This window comes from Phoenix dactylifera, chromosome 7 (genome assembly GCF_009389715.1).
Source record: "Phoenix dactylifera cultivar Barhee BC4 chromosome 7, palm_55x_up_171113_PBpolish2nd_filt_p, whole genome shotgun sequence".
In the NCBI taxonomy this organism is placed as follows: Eukaryota; Viridiplantae; Streptophyta; class Magnoliopsida; order Arecales; family Arecaceae; genus Phoenix; species Phoenix dactylifera.
Genome location: NC_052398.1, coordinates 6,308,426 through 6,317,325, shown reverse-complemented (window position 1 = coordinate 6,317,325; position 8,900 = coordinate 6,308,426).

Sequence of the window (8,900 nt, the reverse complement as noted above, 5' to 3'; positions counted from 1 at the left end):
CCTATTTCAACAAACTGGGTGCCATCAAACTGAAGATGGAAACTGCTTGCATTTCTGCTGTTGTGAAGCATCTGCTTTTGATTTGATCATGCCTGATTAGGTTTATAAGAAGGTCGATTTCAAAAATATTACTCTACATTAGGCAGTCCAATTAACTGCTTGGTGGGCTTCAGAAGCCATGGGAGAGATCGTTTGCAATAATTTGGCAGGCTAAGATTTAAAGCCGTATTTTTCTTATCCTCTTTTAAGTAGATTGAAATGAACTCACCCTGAATTTATGCCACATTTTTCTTATCATCTTTCAAGTAGTTATAGACTTGAACTTGCAAGTTATTAAATTTGTTCCTTTGTACGTTCAGTCATGTTGTGGAATGAATCTTGTTTCACTGTTGGAAAACGAATGGATGCTCAAAGTTTGTTAATGTTGTGGAAAAGCCTTGTGCCAGGGCATGTAGCTATGCAAAGAGAATACTTGCTTTAAAATCCTATAAACACTTGCATATAATTTCTTTTATCTATGGCTTGGGTGATAGGATGATTTGGGTTAGTATTCCCAGTGTCGTTGAGGTTGCCCGAATTTCCATCACCTTCACATTGCCTGTGCAACCTGTAAAAGTAAATTTAAAATCCAATCAAAAATGTTTGCATGAAAAAAAAAGCCATATTGCAAAAAAAATAAAATATTCATGACCTTAAAAGGTTTTCTTTTGTGGGAAATCTCTGAAATCAAGCTTTACAATTGTTTACACTATGTTGGAATTTAAGATAATAGATGACTAATAAGGTTTGTATTCGGAAAGAAGTGCATGTAATTTTGCATGAAATTGTTGGATGAGATTCAACGGGAGAACTGAATGTTACATTCGGTTTTTATCCTTTTAAATTTCTTGGAAAATTTTTAAAAAGGTTAATATTTTTTATGAAAGCAATAAGTTTTTATGCAAAGCTTAAAACATTTCTGTTTTTTTTTTCTTTCAATTATAGTGATTAAAGTAGCACACTTAGCCCTTAGATTGGAAGGCACGGGAGCATTGCTGACAGGTGGTTTAAGAACTTGAGTTTTAGCAAGGGCAGAAAGCCCATAAACATACAATTTAACAACTCATTCTTTTACCTACCGGATTGCCCCAAGCAGTTATATAATACAGCAGTTAATAAAAATATCATAGTGAGGAAAAATTTCAGCTTGAGTTCCATAAATGATAATTCCTTCAATTCATTTTATGATTGAAATATAATTAGATAGCTATTGTTACTTCAATCATGATCGTCATAATTATATGATTATAAAAAGGTAACATGCAAACTTCTTGGTGTTTTGCCGATAGCATACGATATTTACCGTTCCAGTAAGTCTTTTCATGAAGCTTGTACTTCAAATTGACATTGGAAGCAAAGCCAACTAGTTTGGGTTGGTGCAATTGCTAAATATGAATTTCCATCTCCATTGGCTTCCCAGTGTAGAGGGTAACATGAAGAACTGCATGGTGTAAGGCTGAAGAATTATTGCTAAATTACATAGCAGTTCCATAATAGCCACATCCCCAATAAGAAGCATAACAAATTGAACGTAAAAGACCAAATATGGTTCTCAAGTTTTCTATAGGATGTATAGCTTTCGGGCCATGCTATTTCTATCATTTCTGTCATTTCCCATTTTCATTCCGATTCTTAGTCTCCCAAATATTCAAATCCAGTTCCGGTCGTGTCGGAGGATATAGCTATTCCAATTTTTATTTTAATTTATTCTGATTTCAGTCGCAAGCCAAACGCATTAAGTAAATCCATTAGGGCCATCACACGAGTATTTGGGGAAAAAAAAAAGGACAGAAAGGTAAACATAGGTTCAAGGAAAGTGGGCACAAAAAAAAATATATTCAGAGTAGAGTAGAAATATAGCATATCTCAATAGAAACACAAAGGAAGATGACCTAGTTTGCCTGGTTGACGTCAGAGCAGCAGAACACATGGAAGCCCATCTTGCAACGGTTCACCCATCCCTCTGGTGATACTCAGAAACGGTAGTAGGAGAAGAGTCAAAAATAGAAAAAGAAGGAAGGAGAACAAATTAGACAATTTGAAACGAATGGGCTTTACACACACCTGATATTTGAACCCACTATATAACCGGCGTGAAGAAATTTTTTATCTAATCTTGTGATGGGACAACAGGGAAACTATTGCTCATCAGATTATCTGATCGTCTCGTGCAGTACATGCCACCTCATGCATCAACATGAGTGAGATGTGCATTCACATTTGTGCTCATGTGATGGTAGCCACACACACACACACACACACACACACACACACACACACATATGGGTAAACGTAATGGTAGTCATGTATCTCAGGCAAGTTACAGTGAAATTTGTGGCCAGTCTCATTGGACGATGAAATAGCCCAACGACCATTTGTGCCATCACCTACGAGACACGAGAGCCCCAAGCATTTGGGTCATTTCAAGCACGAGTGTCGCCTACGAGACGTGCCGGCTTATACTACAGGAACTCATGCCCACTTTTCAAAGACACCACGCACCGTCCCTAAGAAAAACTACTAAAATTAAAATCTCACATCTCTTAAGAAAAGGACCTCTCGTATTTACACTTCAATGGTTTAAATCATCCATTTTATCAAAAAAAAAAAAAAAAAAATCTTTCGAACTTGCTCGTTCCAACTAAATTCAAAAACCATCCTGAAATCAATATCCACTAAAAGATTTTTTAAAAAATATGCCTTCGAGTTCGTGATGACCGCAACTTGAAGAACTTTCTATGCATCTATCATGTTTGTTGCCCATGTTGCTTAATTGACATTGCCTTGTCTGCTCTTATACGACATTAAGTTCAAGAAAATTTTCTTCAAAAAAAAAGTTCAAAGAAATTGACACTTGGGTGCAAAGATATATACAAGCAAAATGAGATGCTCCAAGAGCGAAGTTGATGATAGATTGTGCCGCACAATAGAAACTTTATCCATATCTACCACAAACTTTGAAGTGATGTGCTACAATCATTTGGTGGTAAGCATTGCATGCCGAATAAAGAGCTTTTTTTATGATTTGAGATAGCAATTGGGTGGACAAACTCAAGACAATTAAGATATCGAAAGGCTGTTGACTCATCCATGTGTAAACAGTCAATGGCTTATCCATGGATGCTTTTGTGTATATTTAACATATAAATTGGTTGCTCTCATATCCATATGTAAATAGTCATAGTGCTCCATATGTAAATATTTCAATATTTAACGTTTTCGTTTAATGTATTTTTTGTACCAAGTTCTTTCAATTCTTTTGGTACTTCTTACGATTTCTACTTTCCCTAACAAATTTAAACTTGCAGCTATGAGTCACCACAAATTGAATCTTCATTACTAAGGATTCGAATTTTGTCACATTTAATGGTACTAGTTATAGTATATCTGCAGATGCAAATGACTGTTATGAGTTTTATATATAGGATAACTTAAATAAAATTTTAATTTTAAAAGCTAAAATAATCCATTAATATTTTTTTTTCTTCTAATGCATCTTATCACAAGTTCGATTCTTGGTCTAGAAAGATCCATCTTGGTTCCTTTGAAAGTTCTTAGAGATCAAACACATTAAGAATTTCTAGAAGTTTTCGAATTCCTTCCTTCTTCTAGATTGAAGTTTATGTCGAATTCTATCGATGTTAGAATCCTTTTTCTTCCACAAAAATCTACCATATTTTAAACCATTTAAAAGAGAAATCTAACTAGAGTGGCATAGAAACGTTTTAAATCCTCAGCAGAGTAATCTGATTAGAGTTATTTTCCAAGTCAGACACGTAACATATCCCGTATCCAAGTCAGACAATATTAGCTTCACAAAAACGGAACATGCTTCCAAATCCATCCATACGGGTAAAAAATAATGATGTAGATGCTTTGCCTCATGACCCTGTCAAAAAGATAAAACCATGGGCGCAGAGATCCATCCTTTCTTGTCGCGTTGGAATCAGAAAAAAAGCTAATGGGGACCATGAGAAAGGTCGTATGTTAGAATGGTGGTACGTGGTCCAGTCCCCATCCTTGAATTGGAGAAACATGGGGCTGCAAACAGGCATGAGCAAAGCTTGGAAGAAAACAGACACAAGCAAAAAGTAAACGCAATGTCATTGATATTATAATTATCATGATTAACATTCTATTTCAGTGTATATCGAGAACAGAGGGTTCTGAAATTTCTTAGAGGATGAGGATGATAACCAATTTTCTTAGTTCTTTGCACTATTAAAATAAGGCAAAGCTCGAAACCTCTCAATAATGTTGGGTCAAATAAATTTTGAGGGTCTGATTACATACTGGGCTAAATTTATATCGATAAATATCCATTAGTAGCTTTGGAGTACATCACTTTATTGTAGAAAAAAACAAGCATACAAAACTTTCAATCTATGATGAATGGGATGCATCGGCGTTATAATTATAGGTGGTGCATCTATTTAATTATAAAAGATCACACTGCAGGATTTTTAAAGGAGTCGTATACTATATAATGCAACAAATAAAACTTTTGCCTTTTTGTCATCCATGATCTGTGTGGTAACCCCAAATAAACTTTGTATCCTATATAAACTTTTTGCAATAAATAAATATTTTGAATTAAGAAACGAGAAGAAGCTAATTATAGGAGGAGAGGAGATCGAAGATGACAAATATGGGGAGAAAGAGAAAGTTACTAATTGGAGGACTAGGGAGGAAGTATGAGTATTTAGTTTTCTAATAAAAAATTGCAAGCATGAGATGAGAAATTAAACTGATAGTGACGAAGGAAATTATATAAAAAAAATATTATAGCTAGAATTAGTGAAATTTTGTCGTTTCTATTTTCTAAGCAAAAAGAAGTCCAACTCTCTACATGAACCACATCCTTCCAAATGGCTTTTCCTCAAGTTCCATCTTATCTTTGTTTTGAACTTTTGATTTAATTATTTAAATAGCTATTTAAATAAGGGTTCTATTTGCTTTATTTTTGTAGTTGTCGGTCTATAGAAGCTTGAATTTGTCTTTCCTAAGATTGCTTTTTTTTTTTTGTTAATGAGATGTCTGAACCAAAATTATCAATCAATACATTCTGCTTAAAATTTATATCTCATTCTTTTTTCTGAGAAACTACTTATTCTTCTATTACATAAATTCACTACTGGAAAGACAGGTTTCCTCTAAAGCTTGCGCAGATTGCACATGGAGATTTTGCTGGAGTCTTTTGAAGAAAATTGGATGACTGTAGTGATAAGTTTGGGGGAAGATGGGAAAGAGAGGTGGAGTGGGCGGTTTCAAAGCAATATGTAAAAGAAAACGAGGAAATGCACGTAGAGAAATGTATAGTAAATCAACGTATGATCTACAGAAAATCAAAGCTTTTTCTTTATTTTATTTTATTTTTTTGATGCAAGTGGAGGAAGGAAAACCATCCCCCAGCTTTCATTAAGGGATGGAAAAGAAGATCATGTTACAAGAGAGATACAGAGGATAAATAGAGGATGATGCAGAAAACAGAGACAATCTCAAAGATTGAGCGGCGTGTCAATGTTCCTCTCTAAGATTTGGCGTCCTACTTTTCCCTTCTCAGAACAGAGTTTCATTGGAACTTCCATAGTTGATTGGGGATTTCTTCTCGAAGAACAGCATAGAGTTTCTTTCCAACTAAATTTGCCAACAAAAAGCAAGTACGATTTGATCCCATGCTCTACAACAAGAGGAGTGGATCCTCTTACGTTTCCAAGTTGTCCGCAATGTCTCCTTTAGAATAGGAGGTTAACTATGAGGACCCGTGCGGGCTTGTGTTTAGTCCCACATCGATTATTCGCTGGGTAAATCTTGGATACTTATACAGGATCAAGGAATCCAAATAATACCTTCCGGCTAGCCATTTTGGGTGAGGTCCCGGGTTGTTACAAATGGTATCAGAGCAAACCCGGCCCATAACCTATGTGGACTAGAGACACTGCAGCATGAATCCAATGGGGCTGACCACGAGTCAATCGTGGTGTTTGTGATTTGATTTGAATAGATATGAACCTTTAGCCTGACGAGGACGTCAGGACTTGAACGGGGGAGTATGTGAGGATCCGTGCGGACGTGTGTTTAGTCCCACTTCGTTGGGTAGATTTTGTGGTACTTATACAGGATCAAGCAATCCAAATAATACCTTCCGGCTAGCCTATCTTAGATGGTGTCGATAACTACTATTCCGTGAAGCCTCCCACCCCTTTGTGTGCTGGGATTATAGCAGAGGTTGCAAACTTTGCCGTTTCATACAAAGACAGCATCTTAGTTATTGGAAAAGTTACATCGCTGGAGAAAAAATAATTTCACCAAATTTCAAATATTTAACTCCCTAACCATTTCTGCAAATCATTATTATTAAACATATCTATATCTATATATCTATATCTATAGATATATTTTAAAAAAAGTTAGATAAATATAACATTTTCTAAAAATTATTGATAAATATAATATTTTACTACCGGTCTGTATTCAGCCATATCTAAAAGCTAAGTGGTGAATCGTCATACCCAGACTCAGGATCAGTGCATCATCATCTTCCTTCAAAGGTTTCCTTTTCAAGTTTTCTTGATTCTTTTTTGCCACCTTTTTCTTTCTTTTTTTTGCCCCCTTTTTCTTTCTTTCTTTCTTCGTCTTCGGCTCCACTGTTAATGAAAACATCTAGAAATATGCTATGCTCTCTCACTGTTTTCTAACTTATCTTTCGGATATACATACGTTCATGTTTTTTGGGTTTCTTAAGATAGCAGTTTCTAATATAAATTGCATGTGTCAGCGCTCATTATTGTGATGCAAACTCTTAGGACCATTTGATTGGTGGTAATCTGGCATGTAGAAAAATAAATTCAGTGCCAGATTACTACGTTTGATATGAAAGACATATAAAAGAGATGATAAAATAAATGACAGATTCTATGCCTATTATTCTAAGAAAGAAGGTAAAATAAATATCATCAGGAGGGGTGCTATTTGTCTTTCCATGCCAGATTACCGAACAGGTGTAATCTAAAGATATCATTTTTGACGAAAATATCCTCACTTATATTATATTAATTAAATTCTATCATTAATATTAGTTATATTAATATCATATATATATACATATTAATATATTGATTAATAATTTATGTAAAATATTATACTTTACATATTAATATATTTATTTATAAATATTAGTTATTAATATATATTAGTTATTAATAACTTCTACTGCATGAAGCTTCAGGTCATGTGTAAATTCTTGAGTCAACCGTCACATTATATACACCGGCCACCGGCAAATGCTTGCTATTTGATGCTGATCAATCCGAGAAAAACGACTTTATCCTCTCCCCCATAATTTTAGTAATAATTTTATACATAGCGGTTCCATGGCCTCCTACTTTTTGGGAATTAAAGCAATGAACATCTTCTTCCGTTTTTCATCCATGACTACAGTGCTAAAAAACTATTAGGTAGCTGCAACCACCTTCTTTCGAATAATCATCCAATATCTTCTAAAACATAGAGGAGAAAAATCTGCATGGACCGGGACCTTTGTCTTCTATTATCTGACTTATAATCGCTCTGATTTCATTTTTAGTCACCTGGCTTAGCAGAGAGGTATTTTCTGCTCCAGAAACTTTGCTAACAGGCTCCGGAAAGGATGACAATGAGACTCTGGTTGCATCCGCCATCTAGCTTATCTCGAAAAAAAGAAAAATTTTCTTTCTAATGTTATCCATACTACCTGTAATCTACCAATTACTATACTTTAGCCGCCGAATACAATTCCTGTGCCTTCAGATTACCGCGGATTGATAAAAAAGTTTTTATGTTTTGAGCCCCTTGTGTGACCTAGACTGCCTTGGACTTGTCTCCAAAATATTTCTTGTTGCCACAGCAAAAAAATAATGGATGAAAAGATATGGATGAAGAGCAAACAATTCCTCTGGTGATAACTCTATATTTTGAATTTTTTTCCTGCAAATTTGCAATTGATGCCTCTACCACCTCCAACCTTCTAAAAATGTTATCGTCTCCAAAATATTTCTTGTTACTACAGCAAAAAAATAATGGATGAAAAGATAAGGATGAAGAGCAAACAATTTCTCTGGTGATAACTCTTTGTTTTGAATTTTTTTCTGCAAATTTGTAATGACACCGCTGCCACCTCCAACCTTCTAAAAATGTTACTGTCTCCAAAATATTTCTTGCTACCATGGCAAAAAAATAATGGATGGAAAGATAAGGATGAAGAGCAAACAATTCCTCTGGTGATAACTCTCTATTTTGAATTTTTTTTCTGCAAATTTGCAATTGACGCCTCTACCATCTCCAACCTTCTAAAAATATTACTGTCTCTAAAATATTTCTTGTTAGCACAACAAAAAAATAATGGATGGAAAGATAAGAATGGAGAGCAAACAATTCCTCCGGTGAAAACTCTCTATTTTGATTTTTTTTTTCTACAAATTTGCAATTGACACCTTTACCACCTCCAACCTTCTAAAAATGTTGCCCGTGCATTCATGGTTCCATCCGCGCAACGTCCTCTTTCTAAGTTCTAAGTTTTTGTGCTATACGGTGCATTGCATCACCCCTAATAGGAATCCTCCAAGCTTCTTCTACTATATTCAAAGATTGTGGATAAGATATCCATATTTTTTCAAAACAAAACGAAGTAATCCAGGGAGCAGCAGCATCTATATAAATTAATAAGGGGCAATGATTAGAAGGAATTCTAAAAAGGTGATAAACCTAGTAAGCAGGGAATCTCTGGATTCAATTAAGATTTGCCACGATTCCATCAATCCGCTTCTGAATTCTCGTCTGAACTAGTAAAATGCGGCTAAACGAAATTATGGTCATATTGAAAA